Source organism: Anomaloglossus baeobatrachus, chromosome 11 (genome assembly GCF_048569485.1).
Source record: "Anomaloglossus baeobatrachus isolate aAnoBae1 chromosome 11, aAnoBae1.hap1, whole genome shotgun sequence".
Classification (NCBI taxonomy): Eukaryota; Metazoa; Chordata; class Amphibia; order Anura; family Aromobatidae; genus Anomaloglossus; species Anomaloglossus baeobatrachus.
In genome coordinates this window covers 101,058,384-101,078,784 of record NC_134363.1, presented here as the reverse complement: position 1 = coordinate 101,078,784, position 20,401 = coordinate 101,058,384, and the positions used below count along the sequence as shown (strand labels likewise).

Here is a 20,401-nt window from a genome sequence, read left to right as displayed (position 1 = left end):
ATAAGTGAGGTTCTTATGGTCTGTGATGACTGTGACCTTATGTTTGGCACCCTCGAGGAAGTGGCGCCTTCCTCGAAGGCCCATTTAATGGCCAACAGCTCACGATTACCAATATCAAAGTTTGTCTCGGTGGGAGAAAATTTGCGGGAAAAGAAGGCACAAGGACGAAGTTAAGTGAGAGACGGAGTACCTTGTGATAGCAACGCCCCCACTCCAACTTCGGATGCATTGACTTCTACAATAAATGGACGCATAAGGTCAGGCTGAACCAGAATCGCGTCTGAGAAAAAACATTCTTTTAATGTAGAGAAGGCATGGATTGCCTCTGGCTTCCAATTAACCACATCAGCCCCCTTTTTAGTCAAATCAGTGAGGGGTTTGGCAATCTTGGAAAAATCATTAATAAATTTGTGATAATAATTTGCAAACCTAAGAAAACGCTGCAAGGCTTTCAGGGACTTGGGTTGCATCCAACTCCTTAATGGGCTGTAGCTTAGAGGGATCCATGTGGAAGCCTTCTGCAGACAATATATAACCCAGGAAATTAACCTCATCAACAAAAAAAACCCCACATTTTTCATACTTAGCAAATAGGGAGTTCTCTCTGAGTCTCTGGAGTACAGTGCGGACATGTTTGACATGTGACTTAGCATCAGGAGAATAAATCAGGATGTCATCCAGATAGACCACCACGTATTGACCACAGATATCTCTGAAAATGTCATTAACAAAGTTCTGAAAGACAGCCAGCGCATTTGTGACGCCCTGGACTAGCCAGGTAGTCACAGGTAGACCCCCGCATTACACCTGTCCCTCCAATAAGGTAACATCAGCCAACCATTAAAACCTAGTCACCTCCCTCAGTGCTTAATGGACACACCATGGGGCGGAGCCAGGCAGTTGGCCATGCCTACCGAGTAGTTCAGAGGGCCTGAGGCAGGAAACACAGCAGTTTAGTCTGAAGTTGAGTTGAGTGAAGGAGTCTGACAGGTGCCGGGGTTGGAGCCCGGGCACCTTTGGCTAGAAGGCAGACGGTGGCCTAGCCTGCAGGAGTCAGGAAGACGGCTCGGTGGAACCGTGGTGGACCGGGACAGGGTAGTGGCCCGCCGGTACCTACGGGGAACTGACTCGGAAACCGGATCACACAGGGGGGTACTCAGACCCTGAAACGAGGTCCAGAACCCACTGGACTGAGTGAATTGACTGATTGCGGTCTGGACTTTAGGTCCTTTCCCACCCAAGTCCTGACTGAAGACAACAGCCCACCAAGGGGGATAGAAAGCCACTGCACAGGCAGAGAGATCCCACAGGCCAGCATCTGCGGGCAAAAGGGCTCTCCCGACATCCACAAAGCCGGGGAGCGTACTCCCGTCGCTGAAGCGCAGGCAGCCTAAATACACAACACGGTGCAGGAGAAAGGCCAAGACCACCGAACCGGGTGGGGGACTAGACGCAGACGGCTGCGGGCACCGACCACCATCAACTTTGTTTACCAGAGACTTGTGTGTGTCAATAACAGTGAGTACAATAGTGCCATCTGGCCGTGCACCGCCCTGCACCGCCCAGCGACTCCCAACGGGTCCCGGGGCCACCATCCCTACCCATGGAGGGGTTAACATCTTGCTGCACTACCATATCCCCCGGGCGCCCCATAACCGCAGTGGTGGTGTCTACCTTCACCACATCCCGTGGGTGGCGTCACAAACTGAAGCGCGGCTTCGGCCGTGCACCCACCTAACCCCACACCAAAAGCGCCAGCATCCCCTTTCACAGCGAAGTGACCCCGGGTCCGGAGGCGCTCTAGCCACCCACCAACGAGCCCGGATCCGAGCGGCTCGGCTGCAGCCGAGCGCGGGGCGGTACACATTACTTAACCCAAAAGGCATTACCAAGTACTCATAGTGTCCCTCTGGAGTGTTAAATGCCGTTTTCCACTCATCTCCTTCTCTGATGCGGATTAGGTTATATGCACCCCTGAGATCCAGCTTCGTGAAGTACCGGGCTCCTGTAAACTGGTTAAAGAGATCGGCGATTAGTGGCAGAGGGTACTGATCCTTAACATTAATAGCATTAAGTTCACGGTAGTCAATACAAGGTCTGAGGCCACCGTCTTTTTTTTCTCCACAAAAAAGAATCCAGTGCCGACTGGTGACCTGGATGGTCTGATAAACCCTCTCTGCAGATTGTCTGCTATATAATCTTTCATGGCCTGACGTTCTGGACCAGAAAGATTATAAATCCTACCCTTGGGGAGTCAGGAATTGGGGACCAAATCTATGGGGCAGTCATAATCTCTGTGTGGAGGTAATTTTTCAGAGTCAGAAACAGAAAACACGTCAGCAAAATCCCTGAATGCATGACGTATGAGGACAGGTTCAGCTCTAGTCAGGTTAATAGATAAAGACATACACGTCTCCTGACATTCAGGGCTCCAGCGCACAATCTCACCCTGGTGCCAGTCTATGACCGGGTTATGTTTGCGCAGCCATTGCATACCAAATACTTCTGCTGCTGTCAGGTTCTCAAGAACAAAAAATGACACTGATTCTACATGCAGAGCCACAACAAGCATGGAGATCTCTGGGGTTACAAGGTTAACCACACACTGAGTGAGAGGGGTATTATCAATTGCAGAGATTTTAATGGGAGAGTTCAGTCTCAGCAAAGGCAAACCCAGCTCTTTTGCTACATCAGAGTTTATGAAATTAGCTGCGGAGCCACAATCAATAAAGGCCTGCAGCCACACAGCTTTTCCCTGGTGAGACAATGAGACAGGTAACATTAACTTAATAGGGTCTGCAGGAAGCACCTGGGCGCCTGAGTGAGTATCCTGGGGCTCACTCAGGTGCGGTTGCTGCTCTGGAAGCGATTGTTTCTGAGATCCAGGCTCTCCATGAAGAGAAAGGGAAAGAGACGGGGAAAGAGCTAGATGGGGAAAGAGACTGATGGGGAAAGAGACAGACCTGGAAAGAGAGAGACAGAGACAGGCAGACGGGGACAAAGACAGGCAGACAGGGAAAGACACAGAGCAAAAGAGACAGACAGACAAAGACAGATGGAGAAAGAGACAGATGAAGAAAGAGACAGATGGGGAAAGAGACAGATGGGGAAAGAGACAGATGGGGAAAGAGACAGATGGGGAAAGAGACAGATGGGGAAAGAGACAGATGGGGAAAGAGACAGATGGGGAAAGAGACAGATGGGGAAAGAGACAGATGGGGAAAGAGACAGATGGGGAAAGAGACAGATGGGGAAAGAGACAGAGAGATAGAGACAGAGAGATAGAGACAGACAAGGAAAGAGACCGACAGAGACAAGCAGACAGGGAAAGAGACAGACAGAGAGATAAACAAAGACAGACTGTGAAAGAGACAGACCTGGAAAGAGACAGATGGGGAAAGAGACAGATGGGGAAAGAGACAGACGGGGAAAGAGACAGACGGGGAAAGAAACAGACCTGGAAAGAAACAGACCTGGAAAGAAACAGACCTGGAAAGAAACAGACCTGGAAAGAAACAGACCTGGAAAGAGACAGACAAGGAAAGAGACAGACGGGGATAGAGACAGATGGGGAAAGAGATGGAGAGAGACAGACAGACACAGACATACACAGAGATCGAGAGAGACAGAGAGACTGATACAGAGACAGACAGAGAGATAGGCACAGAGAGCTAGACACAGACAGACACACAGAGACAGACAGGGAAAAAGACAGACAGAGAGACAGACAGACAGACAAAGACTGGGAGAGAGACAGAGACAGTTACTATACCGGGCAACGCTGGGTACTACAGCTAGTTAAAAATAAAGATAATAATACAAAAATACTTATATGGGGTATTGCTGCATTCATAAAAGTCTGATCTATCAAAATATAAAAATATTTAATACAATTTGTAAACACTGTAAATGTAAAAACTTCAAGAACGCCAAAATGATGTATGTTTGGTTGTTGCAATTCTACAAAAAAATTCTGTAACAAGCGATCAAAATGTCATATCTTTCCCAAAATGGTGTCAATCAATAAAATGTTCCATATCACAAAAAATAAGCTGTGACACGGCTCCATTGACAGAAAAATGAAACATTACGGGTCTTGGAAAATAGTGACACAACTCCAAAAAAAATTTCCTTGCAAACTGCGGATTTTTTCATTACTGAAATAATAAAAAAAACTGAACATATATTGCAAGATCATTAACTATTCCCAAAAAAGCATGTCACAATTCAGATTTTTCCACAATTTCTCCACATTTGGAATTTTTTCCCTGAATTACAGTACGCTATGTAGTGAAATGAATGGTGTCATTCAATAGTGCATCTTGTTCTGATAAATACAAGCTCTTACATGTTTATGTGGAGAGAAAAAAAAAAGTTAAAAAGTTATGACTGAGAATAAGGGGAGGAAAAAGAGGAAAACACAAAAAACAAAAATTGGCCCTGTCGTGAAGGGGTTAAGCGAGATAACCTTCAGTGACAAGTTGTTGAGATGGAGTGTTACGCTATGTGTGCACGCTGAATATTTGGGTGCAGAAATTTCTGCACCAAATATGCATCTCCTGGCAAAAAATATTGCACGTTTTTGCCACGTTATTGGTCCGTTTATTCCATGCGTTTTTCATGCATTTGGGGTGCAAAAATGCTGAAAGAATTAACATGCTGTTCTTTATTTTCTGCACCAAATCTGCAAGGGAAAAAAAGCAACATGTGCACTATACTTTAGAATTCTCATTCACTTTTCTGGCATAAGGATAGGCATGCAGATTTGTGTGAAAACTGCACCCAAAAACGCATGAAAAAATGCAGTGTGTACATAGCCTAATGTGTCGAGTTAATTGTTGATATATCCGTATTTCTGATCATTGAGCCAATGGCATTTTCCATGTACAATTCTTTGCCTTATGTGACAGTAGTGCCTGTTGTAGTAGAGTTACATGTTGCTACATAAGACAATTATACCATATTCTCAGGATTGTCAGGCTGGGTTCACATGTCCTGTTGTCATCTGTTATCACGGATCCGTTAAAGATCCGTTTACAAAAAAGTTGTACAAACACAACTTTTTTGTCTGTTGTTAAATAACAGATACCAGCAGATCTGTTTTTAACATATGGAGTTTATGGAGGATAGATCCGTTAACGGATTGCTATTTATCGTCCATTTGTAATGAATCCGTTAAGAAAACAATGGATCCATTAGACATGCAAGTTCAACGGATGGCTAAATAGCAAACGGTTAACAGATTCGTGGTCCATAGACTCCCATGTTAAAAAAAATGGACCCGGAAAAAATCAGTTTCCTAGTGGATTTGTTCTAACAAATCATTACAGGACCTGTGAACTTAGCCATATAGATGCAGTGCCCACATCTGGGCCACCCCACTAGGTGGCTCAGGAGTGAAAGGAGCACTTTTAAACCTGGAACACTTCCAAACGCACCTTACCCTGTGGAAAGTTTCATCACAACTATGTAGAAACTGAGGACCATCAGTAATATTTTCTATTCAAAGTTACACCCGTTAGGGCTAGGACACACAGCGAGTAAAACGGTCGGAGTGGAATGTGTTAAAAAAATTGCATTCCATTCGAACCCATGTTACTCTATGGGGCAGTTCCCATCGGCGTTTATTTTCTCAGCCCTAATCAGACCGAGAAAACAGTCGCAGCATGCTTCGGGTGGAATCCGATACGCTTTCACTCGCACCCATACAAGTCTATGGGTGCGAGTGAAACATCGCACTGCACTTGCATTACACCGAAGTACAGTGCGATAGTCACATCATCTGATAATGGAGGCGATGGGGAGATAAATCCCTCCCTCTCCTCTGCAGGACCCGTCGTCTCCTCCGCAGCTGTGATCCAATCGCAGGATCGGATCACAGTGGCATGACACTCGGCTCACACTCACAGCACAGTGGGAGCTGAGAAGCGCATCGGATGCCATATGCTCGTGTGGCCCCAGCCTTAATATCAGCCCAAGGAAGAAACCACTCTGATTGTCAGAAAGTTACAGCAGTGGAATATAAGGAGAGAGGAGCAAAGTACAATACAAGTGCAAATTGAATTACCAACATTAGGATATTTTAGCATATATAAGAAAATAAAATACATGTTAAATGTCTAGTACCTGTGAACTGATTCTTTCTGATTAGTTATGGATACAGAAATGGATGTAAGTGTATTAAGATGAGCAATTACAGGTTATTTATGAGTTTGTGTTTCCTATAATACACAGATATTACAAGAGAGATGTAAAACCATAAAGCTAGTCCAGGAAAAAGTGATTACCTTTAAGTGTCACTGATTAAACCTTGTTAGAAGAGAACGGATGTAATATTGTGACAGAACTCCATGGTCCAGCTCGTTATGGACACAGCAGAATGGCTCATACACATTATAAGTAAAATATAATGGATATTAAACGGGTTAAAATTGTTAAAAAAAAATACTTACATGCAGGATTTGTGAAAGTAGAATCCACATAGAATATCTCGATGAGGGTCGTAGCCTACTGCTTTGATCAATGCAATAGACGATATGATGAGAAGATGTGAGAGTTAACAATGATATGACTAAAGATGAGCTGGTAGGATGATGTCTGCTCCACAACGCCAGCCAGGCTTTTTATTATGATGTGAGAATGAGTAAAGCTGATTAAAATGCCTTGATTATCTGTTTGGATAACGTAACATCGGTCTTAAGGAAGATTAACAGGATTTTTAAAACATTAGCAGCTATCTAACTATGGCCTTATCCCACAAACAGCTGACTTCATTATAAAGCTGTCTACAATGACGAGTATGCTTTCTATGAAGACGTAGGATAAGAAAAGACAACATTACATAATAATCAATAAAAGTGAATCATGGTATAATAGAGCGCTATGGAGGTCACAAATAGTTTAGTAAGTTTTATTTGTTTTATCAAAGCCACAACGCGTTTCGATATACACAATATCTTCGTCAGGTGGATATAAAAAACGAAGTGTGGAGAGTATCATTTAAAGGGGCATTAAAAGGAATCTAATGAGTGTTTGACATCAGGTGCTATGTTATGATGAGAGGGGGTAAAATTATCTCCTCTCGTGATGTTGTCATTAGGATTTAGAGTAGTGGTGTCCATAGATTCAATGGGCATGATGTTATCCCTAGAATCGCGCATGTATTTAGCTGCTTTTCTTTTTACTAGGTCATGCTCAAATTTTTCTAACTTCAGTTTAAGGTTCAAATTTTGTTCCTTATAATCTATAGGCAGAAGAGGGGCTGTGTGATGGGGACGAGATTCGCCCCCAGTTATGCGAACCTGTTCATGGGGGCCTTTGAGTCATCCCACATCGCGCAGTCCCCCCTGTCATTGGGCCGGTTGGTCTACTACCGACACTTTATAGACGACCTGTTCCTAATATGGAGGGGGTCTCAAGCTGAAGCCAACCAATTTATTTCTCAGCTCAATGAAAATTCCTGGGGTCTCACCTTTACTGCTGCAATTTCTCCTCTTGCCCTCCAGTTTTTGGACCTGATGGTGAGGTTGGATGATGTTGGGGGGGGTGTCCACCTCGACCCATTTTAAACCAACAGATGTCAACAGCTATCTGAGGTTTGACAGTGGACACCTCCCTAGTTGGATAACCAATATCCCATACGGACAATACTGGAGGGTTAGGAAGAATTGCACCGGGGATGGTGATTTCTTCCAGGAATCCAGCCTCCTGCGGAGGAGGTTCAGTCAAAAAGGCTATCCATTAAGATTATTGAATGATGCGTTCAGTAAGACAAAATATCTCACCCAGGACCTTTGCATCAATAAGATGCAAGAAAAAAAGCAGCAGATAGCTAAAATTAGTGAAAATGATAAATCGAACCCTCGAAAATGGAGCCTAATTACCACGTTCTGTAAATCTAGAACCCAAATTCATAAACTCCTTGAGAAGTACTGGTTCATCCTCAAAGGGGACCCGGTATTCCAAGATCAGATTCCACCCAAGCCCTCCATCATTTACCGGAGGAATATAAATTTGAAAAATCTGGTAGCACCTAGTAATCCCACCCTTACAGCTTTACAATATAAAACCACCACTAATTTTAATAAAAATGATAACTTCCAGTGCAACACACCCAGATGTATGTGCTGTGGAGTTATTGGAGACAAAATCACTTGTTTTACATCCAGGACCACGAAGGCTCTCTTCCCCATTCAATTCCACTTAGACTGTCAAAGCACCTATGTAATCTATTTACTCGAGTGCACATGCGGTCTGCAATATGTAGGCCGTACAGTGCAAACAATGCACGCCAGGCTTAACCCCTTCACGACCGCGGGCAGTAAAATTACGTCCTATTTTAACGTGACTTAACGACCGTAACATAATTTTACTGCCTAAACTTCATTTGATTGTCGTGGCCATAGCAACGGCTTTCAAATGATGTCCCCTGCTGTTTCTTACAGTAGGGGACCTTTGCTTGACCCCAGGGGGGGTGGCATCGCCAACCCCCATCGACGATCGATGTGATTGGCTGTTCAAATCTGAACCGCCAACCACATCATTCGCACTGATTTCGGCAAAAATAATGCCCGAATTAGTGCAATACTATGAGATCCTGCTATGAGATGCCGTAGCAGCTACAGCAGATCATAGGTGGATCTCAAACATGCCGCCCCCAGCCCCTGCAGCATTGATTGGAGCGACCGTGCTATGACGCGCAATTGCTCCAATCAGTGTGCAGTGGGGCGGTCTGATCTGCAGGTGGCCGCCCTCCCCAGGCCTGTGCTGGTCTGGGGAGCCTCCCCCAACATGTCTGCAGCGTGGAGTGGCTGGTACTTGTGGTACCATGCCACCGCTGCCGCCGTTAATGTCACCGCTTCTGTGCCTGCGCCACGTGAGTATTCCACTCTTCTTGCAGCCCGTGCGTGCTCCCGTTTTGGCCCCTGCGCTCTCCCGTTATGGCCCCTGCCCGTGCCCCCCGCGGTCTGCCCCCCCACGCCCCGATCTGCCCCCCGACATCCCGATCTGCTCCCCCTGTGATCTGCCTGCCTCCTCTGTCATCTCTATTCTGCTTCCTTCCTTCCTTCTTTGCTTCTCCGGTACCCCCCTCTACTCTCCCGCGCCCCCCTCTGCTCTCCTCCTCCCCTCTCCCCTTGACGTCCTCTTAACTGCCTTCACCGGGTTGTCCGATTTCTTCACTGGCCCGATCACATCTGCCTCCATCTCTGGGTCCTTCCTGGGTCTTCTGCTGATCTGTCCAACGTCCTGCCTGCTGCTCCTGTACAGATGTCTATCTCGCTTGCCTTCTGTTCCTCCTGCTACTCCTCTGTGTACTGTGAGTATAACTTTTTTTTTTCCCTGTATCATGTCCATTTTTACACCTCATCTGTCCGTGCGTCCCGCCGAGCACTGATCACGGATGCAGATAACGGATCTGCATCCGTGGTCAATTTTTGGCGTGACTTTTTTTTTTTTCCGTATCCCAACGCATTTTGTATCGCATCTGTCCGTGCGTCCCGCCAATCGCTGATCAGGGATGCAGATAACGGATCTGCATCCCTGCTCAATTTTTGGCGTGACTTTTTTCTGTATCCCCAACGCGTTTTGTATCGCATCTGTCCGTGCGTCCCGCCAATCGCTGATCAGGGATGCAGATAACGGATCTGCATCCCTGCTCAATTTTTGGCGTGACTTTTTTCCGTATCCCCAATGCGTTTTGTATCGCATCTGTCCGTGCGTCCCGCCAATCGCTGATCAGGGATGTAGATAACGGATCTGCATCCCTGCTCAATTTTTGGCGTGACTTTTTTCCGTATCTTCAACGCGTTTTGCATCGCATCTGTCCGTGCGTCCCGCCAATCGCTGATCAGGGATGCAGATAACGGATCTGCATCCCTGCTCAATTTTTGGCGTGACTTTTTTCCGTATCCCCAACGCGTTTTGTATCGCATCTGTCCGTGCGTCCCTCCAATCGCTGATCAGGGATGCAGATAACGGATCTGCATCCGTGCTCAATTTTTGGCGTGACTTTTTTTCGTATCCCCAACGCGCCTTGTATCGCATCTGTCCGTGCGTCCCGCCAATCGCTGATCAGGGATGCAGATAACGGATCTGCATCCCTGCTCAATTTTTGGCGTGATTTTTTTCCGTATCACCGACGCTTTTTGTATCGCATCCATCCGTGCGTCCCGCCGAGTGCTGATCAGGGATGCACATAACGGATCGGCATCCCTGCTCAATTTTTGGCGTGACTTTTTTCCATATCCCCGACGCTTTTTGTATCGCATCCATCCGTGCGTCTCGCCAAGCGCTGATCAGGGATGCACATAACAAATCTGCATCCCTGCTCAATTTTTGGCGTGACTTTTTCTTTTTTCCATATCACCGACGCTTTTTGTATCTCATCCGAATGTGCGTCCTGTAACAGTCGATCAGTGCACCGCGTCTGTGCGTTTGAAAAGTCAAATGTCGTTCCTTCTCTTCTGAGCCCCGCCATGCGCCCAAACAATATATTTCCACCACATATGAGGTATCTGCGTACTCAGGAAAAATTGCACAATACGTTTTATAGTGCATTTTTTCCTGATACCGTTGTAAACAAAAAAAATGCTACCTGGTTGATGCAAAAATGTTGTGGTAAAAAAAAAATAAAAAAATTCACAGTTCAATGTTATCAACATTTGTGAAGCCCCTGGGGGTGCAAGGGGCTCACCAAACATCTAGATAATTTCCTTGAGGGGATCGGGTCACTTGTGAGGGACCTCCACTGTTTAGGCACCATAGGGGGTCTCCAAACATGACATGGCGTCCGCTAATGATTCCAACCAATTTTGCTGTCAAATGGTGCTCTTTCTCTTCTGAGCCCCGCCATGCGCCCAAACAATTACTTTCCACCACATTTGAGGTATCGTCGTACTCAGGAGAAATTGCACAATACGTTTTGTGGTACATTTTTTCCTGATACCCTTGTGAAAAATAAAGCTACGTGGTTCAAGTAACAGTTTTGTGGTGAAAAAAAAAAAATTGTATTCATGGCTCAACATTATCAACTTGTGTGGAGCCCCTTGGGGCTCGCTAAACATCTAGATAAATTCCTTGAGGCGTCTAGTTTCCAAAATGGGGTCACTTGTGGGGGAGCTCCATTGTTTAAGCACCTCAGGGGGTCTCCAAATGCAACATTACGTCAGCTAATGATTCCAACCAATTTTGCTGTCAAATGGTGCTCTTTCTCTTCTGAGCCCCGCCATGCGCACAAACAATTACTTTCCACCACATATGAGGTATCTGCGTACTCAGGAGAAAATGCACAATACATTTTATGGTGCATTTTTTACTGATACCCTTGTCAAAAAAAAAGCTACCTAGTTGAAGCAACAGTGTTGTGGTAAAAAAACAATTTTTTCTTTTCACGGCTCAACGTTATAAACTTCTGTGAAACCCCCAGGGGTTAAAAGTGCTCACCAAACATCTAGAAAAATAATTTGAGGGCTCTAGTTTCCAAAATGGGGTCACTTGTGGGGTAGCTCCATTGTTTAGGCACCTCAGGGGGTCTTGAAACCCGACATGGCGTCTGCTGATGAGTGCAGCTAATTTTGCAGTCAAAAATTCAAATGGCGCTCCTTGCCTTCCGAGCCCTGCCGTGTGCCCAAACATTTGATTTCCACCACATATAGGGTATCAGCGTACTCAGGAGAAAATGCACAATAAATTGTAGAGTGCACTTTCTCTTTTCTCCCTTGTGAAAATTAAAATTTTATGGCTAAAGTAACATTTTTGTGTTAAAAAGTAAAATTTTCATTTTTTCCTTCCACATTGCTTTGGTTGCTGTGAAGCACCTAAAGAGTTAATAAACTTCTTGGATGTGGTTTTGAGCAGAGTGAGGAGTGCAGATTTTAGAATGGGGTCACTTTTGGGTATTTTCTGTCACCTCGGCCTCTCAAAGTCACCTCAAATGTGATGTGGTCCCTAAAAAAAATTCTTTTGTAAATTTTGTTGGAAAAATGAGAAATTGCTGATTAACTTTGACCCCTTCTAACTTTCTAACGAAAAAAAATTTTGTTTTGAAAATTGCGCTGATGTAAAGTAGACATGTGGGAAATGTTATTTAGTAACTATTTTGTGTGACAAATTTCTCAGATTTATAGGCATAAATTTTCCAAGTTTGAAAATTGCGAAATTTTCAAAATTTTTGCAAAATTTCCTAAATTTTCACACATAAACGCAAAAAATATTGGCCTAAATTTACCACTGTCAGGAAGTACAATATGTCACGAAAAAACAATCTCAGAATCGCCAGGATCCGTTGAAGCATTCAAGAGTTATAACCTGTCAAAGTGACACTGGTCAGAATTGCAAAAAATGGCCCGGTCATTAGGGTGTTTTAGTGAAGGGGTTAATAAACACAGGGCGAATATCAAAAATGGTTTTCAGCAACACAGTCTATCTCGACATTTTCTCACCACACACCATAAGGACCCTAAACAACTGAGACTGATAATCATTGATCATATAGAGAATTCTGGGTCTGATCGGTTTGAGAAACTATCAAACGTGAAAGCTACTGGATTTTCAAATTGGGAACCCTACACCAAGGAGGGCCTTAAGTTGACAATTGAAAATGTGGCTAAACATTGATAGAATTTTTTTTTTTTCTCATTTTTTTCCAAGGGAATCACAGCACCTATTGTGCTGACCAGTCTATTTGGTTTTTATGTGTGGGAATTGACCATGATTATCAAAATTAAATGGATTTCAATTTTTCCTCTGAATATACTCCTATTTCACATATACTGCTTTTTCTGTGAATGTACCCCTACTCCATATATACCGGTTTTAATTTTATCCTTTTATATATCCCTTCCAGTGTGAATCTTTATTAATCTCTTGTTCTTATGTTTCAATTTTAGGATAAGAAGGTAGTGTAACGTTGCGCCCTGCAACGTGGGGGTTCCACTCGCTTGCAGCGGTGTGAGGTAGCTTCAGCAACACACGTACACAGTCTCTTCATAGAAATTCCGGCAGTTTATTTAAAAACACTCAGTATAAACTGCTCTCACACATAAACAATAAGTTCATACTGGAAGTTTTAGCAACTTCCCCACTCTCTGGCTCCTGCCAGCATACCGCTCTAGCCAAGGTTCCTTCCAGCACCCAGGACCCTCTGCAGACCCCTGTCTGTCTCTCCTCCAGGAGAGACTCGGTCCTACAGGCCTGGCTTGGCTTGGCCGCACTCACCTCAGACTCAATATCAGAGCCTTGTGTTCAGCCTCCACGCAGGCTGATACACCCAGAGCTCCCGGCTCTGCTCTCGCTTGTTTCCAGTACACACACACACTGGACTTCTGGAGCTAGTCTCTATCTAGACTGCCCCAAACACACACTCAGAGCTCCCTGCTCTCACTTTCTCCCAGCACACACGCTGGAAGTCTAGAGCTAGTCTCTAACTAGACTGCCCTAGACACACTCTACCCAGGTTCTGAGACTGGATTGCTTTAACCCCTCGAGCCACACCCACAGGTGGAGGTCTGTGATTCTCAGCCCTGCACAGCACCTTGGGATTATTAAAGGGAACCTGACCCTTATGTGCAGCAAGAATCCTTTGTGGACTACAAGTCCCATAGCAACCTCTTCCATTTAGATATCGCAGGTACCTTCTCCACTGTGACATATAGAGACCATTTACCACATTGGTGGTCGCTACCTCACAGTAGAGATATATAATTTTATGATTATTTTAACACCAATATTGACGGTTTATCTTTTAATCTTGTTCTCATTACCGTATTTTTCGGACTATAAGACGCACCGGACTATAAGACGCACCCTGGTTTTAGAGGAGGAAAATGGGAAAATAAAACTTTAAGCAAAAAATGTGGTCATGACACACTGATATGGGGCGAGGATCTGCTGCTGACACTGTTATGGGGGTAATGTCCCCAAATTCTCTACTAAGGTACCCCATCCTGGTAATGATCCTCCTGCCTTGTATATGATCCTGCTATAAACCCCCATCCTGCTCATATACCCCCATCCTGCTCATATTCCCCCATCCTGCTCATATACTCCCATCCTGTTCATATACTCCCATCCTGTTCATATACCCCATCCTTTTCATATACCCCGATCCTATTGAGATACCCCCATCCTATTGGTATACCCCCCATCCATCCTGCTCATATTCCCCCATCCATCCTGCTCATATACTCCCATCCTGTTCATATACCCCCATCCTGTTCATATACCCCCCATCCATCCTGCTCATATACTCCCATTCTGCTATATGCCCCCATCGTGCTCATATACCATCCTGGTATATGGCCTGTATCCTATAGCACAGAGAAAAAAATAAATGTTTATACTCACCTTTTCCTCACTCCCTCCAGCACCGATCATCTTCCTCTCTGCGCCGCTGACCTGTGTGTGTGGAGCCGTTCCCCTGCAGCACGTGATGTCTTCCTGTCTGTGCCGATCAGCTGACCAGCACAGATCAGCTGACCGGCACAGACATGAAGACATCGCGTGCTGCAGTGGGACAACTCCACACACGGGGACGGGTGAGTGCACTGATTCACTGCACCCCGCTGATGATGACGCGAAGGGAGCAGTGAATACAGCCGCACATGATCACTCCAGGCTGTAATTGCCAGGGGTGATCATGCAGCCGGCTCTTTGCTATGCGCGCGTCCCCGCTCGTCCCCGCTCGTCCTCCCGCCCACCTGTCAGCGCCGGCTTCTGCACTGAGAAATGGGCGGGAGGATAGGCGTGCATATGTAATGAGCGGGCCCACGTGGTCACGAGCAGGCGCTGCTACAGCCTGCTCGTGCCCCCGATGACCCGCAGCACCCTCATTCCCGGCTGCAGCCCTATAGTCAGACCATAAGACGCACCCCCAACTTTCCCCCAACATTTGGGGGAAAAAAAGTGTGTCTTATGGTCCGAAAAATACGGTATATATAACTTTTAAACTGTTTCAATAACACAAATGATAGAGTTTTCAGTGTGACACACCAAGGGTTAATGGTTTGGAATGTCACTGGCCAATGGTGTTACACCTGCCCCTTTAAATGATACTCTCCACACTTCGTTTTTTTATATCCACCTGACGAAGATATTGTGTATATCGAAACGCGTTGTGGCTTTGACAAAACAAATAAAACTTACTAAACGATTTGTGACCTCCATAGCGCTCTATTAGACCATGATTCACTTTTATTGATACCCATTTTCCCCTTCGGGGGTCCATGGCAAGAGCTGCTTAAACGAAGGCTTCATCAAAACCAGGACCTTTTGGACACCTATTCCCTGCACTAACCCGCGGCTGGATCAGGCTTACAGGAATCAGTCTCCCTGGAAGGATCTTACGGATAATCCTCCTGACAGCGGAACATTACACTCCGGTCTATTACTGTGGTTGTGCGAGGGCTGCACAACCACTCCAGGTAAGCAGTTTTAATTACCGGTCTCACCGTTACTCCTGCCCTGAGACTCTTCACATGTGCTCCCTGTTTTCACTTCTTTCAAACATTACATAATAGGCAGATGTTTATCTATCGACATTACTATCAATTTTTTCTGATTTATCGGTGGGATGGAATACATTTTTACACTGCCAAAGCTGGGAGGGAGCAGTTCAGGAAATGGGACAAATTATGACCTGATGTAAAAATACAGTATAACCCACATTTCATAGTTTCATGGTTTTTAAGGTTAAAGGTAGACAGAAGTCCATCAAGTTAAATCTAAACCTAACATATTGATCCAAGGAAGGCAGAAATCCTGAGAGGCACATGCTAGTTGTCCCATGTTTGGGGAAAAATGTCTTCCCGACTCTACATACGGCAATCAGACTAGATCCCTCAATCAACATCCCATCAAAGAATTTTAGTGCCCATAGTATGTAATAGTGTATTTTTCAAGAAAGGCATTCAGGCCATCCTAAAACCTTTTTTAGTAAATCAACCAGTACAACATCAAGTAGCAGAGAGTTTCATAATCTCACTGCTTTTACAGTAAAGTATCACCTTATTGTGATTAAACCTTCTTTTCTCTACATGCAGAGGATGCCCCCTTGTCCTGTCACTAGATTAGGTGATAAAATACAATTATACAGATCTCTTTACTCTCCCTTCATATATTTGTACATAGTAATAAGATCGTTCCAAAGCCTTCATTGTTCCAAATTGAATAACTCCAAATTGCTAACTTGTCTTGATATTGCAGTCCACCAATTCACTTAAAGAGAACCAACAATCATGATTTTGTGATATGAAGTAAAGGCAGTGCCATACTGGTACCAGGATGCTGAACCCAGGCATACCTTTTGTTAAAAGATCGGATTCTTGATTGCTGAAATATCTGTAATCAAAGTTCCAGAAATGCATTGCACCTTTGATTGGTGTATGCAGAGAGGCAGGCCTTTGTGGGTTGGGTCCTTGGTGTATATTCCTCCTCCTGCATCCACTATGGTTAGCCCCCTTTTCTTTATTTAAATATTATCGCACCACGCTGCCATTGCTGCTGTCAGCAGCGTGTGTGCATTTCCACTGTAATGATGTCTTCATTAAAATGGCGCCGGAGTCCGAGCATGCGAGTACCACGATCTCTAGCGCCATTTTATTGTAGACACTGTTAATAACACTATGAGCGGCATCGGTGCGTGGGCAAATTTTTTGTTTTTTAAATCTGTTCACACGCCCCCTGCCGCTCATACATTGGGTTCTTCACAGTGTCTTCAATAAAATGGTGCCGGAGATCGCGGTCCTCTTTTAATGCATCCAAATATTTAATTTGCCTTGGCAGCTGCTGCCTGAAACTGAAACTGACTGGTTGTTACACTGGTGAGTTAAAGTTTTAGTAGGTGCATCTTTCTTGCGACAATTATTTTTTTTTTTTTCCATTGTTCCACCCATTGAAGCATGTCCGTATGCAACAACAACAACCATCGTCATTGCACGCTCTGCTGCTTCCCGCATGTTTTTTAACAATTGCCAATAAGCTATGATTTTTTACGGGTGGTGAGTGCTTCATTTTTTCTATTTTTGTTGGACTCTTCCACCACTTTTTGAAGTCCAGTACCTCAAGACTAGAGATGAGCGAGTACCGTAGTATTCGTAATCCCTATACTCGTAACGAGTATTTTGTAATATACGCGTATTCGTTTTGAATAGCAAGTACAATTGAAGTCAATGGGAAATGTGAGTAATTTTCTGTCTGCTTTTTTGGGGGGTAAACTTACCCCCCAACCATGTTTCTCCAAGAATAAGACCTCCTCCAAAAAAATAACCCCTAGTGCTTTTTTGGGGGACAAAAAAATGTATAAGACAGTGTTTTATTTTTGAAAAAACACGGTACGGCTCATCTTCTGAAGTAGGTATGGCAAGTCAGGGTATGCTTTCAGAAATTTTTGAACAACAAGATTCAGCACGTGAGCCATGCATGGCATGTGTACCAGCTTGCAGACCTTTAAAGCCACCACCAGGTTGCAATCAAAAAGAACGGGTTGGAGGTGTAGTGGGGAGAGCCATTGATCGGTCTGCTCTTTTATACCTTACCACAGGTCTGCTGCAGTGTGTGGTTTATGACCTAAACAGATCGTGTTGCCGCTTTGCCAATGTGCTGCTGTACAGCTCCCAGCTTGGCAGTAATGGGGAGGGTAATTCAGCAGAAAATGAGGAGAAGGAGGAGGGGAGACAGTAATTGGCATATGAAGAGGCAGAAATGCTGGTAAAAGTCGCTATTCTTGGCGTGGGTAGGATGTGTGATGTTACAGTTTGCAACTTTGTCCCAGCATCCACCAGGTTCAACCAGTGTGCCGTGACAGATATGTATCGTCCCTGTCCACAACAACTTGTCCACGTGTTTGTTGTTAGGTGCACCTTCCTGGTTACGGGGTTGGTCAGAGCACGGTTGAGATTGTTTAACACGTGCTTGTGTAACACTGGGATGGCACAACAGGCAAAATTGTGTTGGCTAGAAACACTGTATCATGGGGCAGCCATAGCCAAGAGATCATGGAAACACTGTGTTCTCACAAGCCTAAACGGCAACATCTCCACATCTAGCAATTTGGCAATGTGCAAGTTTAGGTTTTGTGCCTGTGGATGCATGGATGGGTATTTATGCTTCCTTTCCAAGATCTCAGGCTCGGACAACTGAACGCTTCGCTGGGACAAGGAAGTGGATGTGGTTGATGTTTGCTGTGTCTGTGCAATCACACCTTGTGGGCAGGATGTATGACTACTGCTTCCTGGACAGCAAATTGTGAAGGACGTAGCACAGCAGTGGTTTGACCCACATACACAAATTTGGTACCCTGGTATTTTGTCCGCCTATTGGGGAGCTTGGCTGCCATGTGGTTCCGCATACTGATGGTGCTCAGGTTGCTTTTGCCCTGGCCTCTGCTCAACTTGGTATGGCAGATGCTACAGATTACAATGTTTTTCTCTGAAGGACTTTCAGAAAAAACTTCCAGACAGCGGCTGAACACTCCCTTGCCCTGACTTGGGCCACAGTGGGGGTGCTCTTTGGAACAGATGACCCAGTTCTCACTGTGGGCAAACCACTGCCAACAGTCCAGGTAAGATCAGTGTACACATCATTGACCACCTTATCTTCCATCTCATCATCCTTCCCACTTGAGATTGTAGGCTGACCTGATGGCAACTGTTTCTCATCATCATCAGCCTCCACCTCTGGAGACAGCAAATCAGTTTCCTCAAAGTGGCTTTCTTCTGTCCGTAGGTTTTCAAATAGTTGTGTATCAACGCACACCATCTCCTCACATCCCTCTTCAATGCTGAATGGTAAGAGGCTACAGCCAACCAAAGGATACATACAAAACAGATCCTCAGAGTGGCCAAGCTTGGGGTCATATGAGTCCTGTGACTGATGATGGAGGGAGGAAGGAAAATTAGGTTGAGGATTGGTTGGGCCAAACTTCTGTGTATCCACAGTAGACTGTGTGGTCATAAAAGATTTGTTGCTGCTTGACAAATGCAAAGAGCCTTGTCTGCCATCCAAGACAGAATCTGCTCTCTCTTCTGGCTTCCACACACACTTAAGTTCCAGATTGAGAAATTTGGCAAGGAACATAGTAAATGCATCAAGCTTCTTCTGATCTGACACAGACTCAGTGCTTTGATGCCCACCACTGACAACACCATGTCCACGTCACTTAACAACTGGATGTTTTGCAGATGTTGATGGCCCAAGCCAAGCAAACGTTAACCGCAAAAATATTGTGGAAAAAGTACAAGTGAGTACTTTGTACCAGGCACCACAAAATGGTAAAGTCCTGCTTTGTATTCACAAAGGCCACTAGCAATTTATTAATGTGGCTGATGTGGATGGACAGCACAAGTCAGGCTGCGAACCCCTAAATATTGTGGAAACAGAAACAGTGAATTTAGTGTTTCAGGCAGCAGTAATTGCTAGAGTACTGCTTTGTAACTATTTGCAAAGGCCACTAGCAACGTATTAATGTGGCTGATGTGGACACCACAAACCAAGTTGTGACCCCCCCTAAATATTGTGGAAACAGCTCCTGATTCCCTACCTAATCCACAATCTCTCCTTCCCTGCTGTGAGCTTGTTCAGTGGTTTCAGCTCTTAAAAGATATATTGTATTCTGGACAGTACAATGGAGGTAGTGACACACTGCTTTAAACTCTGTCCTTGCTTCAAAATCTGTCCAACTGTATGCTACACTGACCTATACACTGCAGGCAGCTGCTCGCTCTATCCCTATAATTATACAACGCTGGCCCTGGATGCAATCTGCGCAGAATGGCGGTGGAAGGGCTTTTATAGATCCTATGATGCTGCTCGACCAGCCAATCAGAGTAATGCCACAACCAAGATGGCTGTGGCATTACTGTGATTGGTTACAAAGCCCAGCATGTTTAGTGGCTGCAAATCGGGCACCAAAATGGCAGGGCGAGACATCCGAATATAGCGGATGAGGTGAATACACAAAAACTCGCAATATAACGAATATTCCGAATACCGTACTATTCGTGCGAGTAGCAAATCGTAACAATTACACTCGCTCATCACTACTCAAGAACTCTTCATCAAGGAAGCGTCCAATACTAGTGAATAAACACGTGTGTTAATAGTGCCAAAATATCCTTCATATTTATCTCTTTGAATCTTCTCTTAGGTGTCTCACTTGTCTACCTACACCTTTCTTTCCTCTATGCTAAGGCTGTCGTAGGTGAATCTTTCTTGGCATAATTATCTCTCGTTTTTCCACTTAATGGGAACCTGTCACCAGGTTTTTACCTATTAAACTAAAAGTGTCACCTTCTGCAGCTCCTGGGCTGCATTCTATGAAGGTGTACCTTGGCCCGGACTCCCCTTCCAGACCCCAAAAATAACTTTATAAAACTTGGCCGTTAGGTATGCTAATTACCTGTGTTGG

General features: G+C 44.9%; 1 protein-coding gene across 5 annotated transcripts in view; it reads right to left on the bottom strand.

Moving 5' to 3' along the window:
• The window catches only part of LOC142257001 (germ cell-specific gene 1-like protein), a 275,387-nt gene that overhangs the window by 139,029 nt on the left and 115,957 nt on the right, over positions 1 to 20,401 (bottom strand). The window contains exon 1 of one of the 5 annotated variants that reach the window (XM_075329048.1): positions 6,453 to 6,524. The exons of the other annotated variants lie outside the window; for them this stretch is intronic. The gene's annotated coding sequence lies outside the window, so the exon portion shown is untranslated. Of the gene's footprint in view, positions 1 to 6,452; positions 6,525 to 20,401 lie in introns of those variants that run through there. 5 annotated transcript variants of the gene reach the window in all.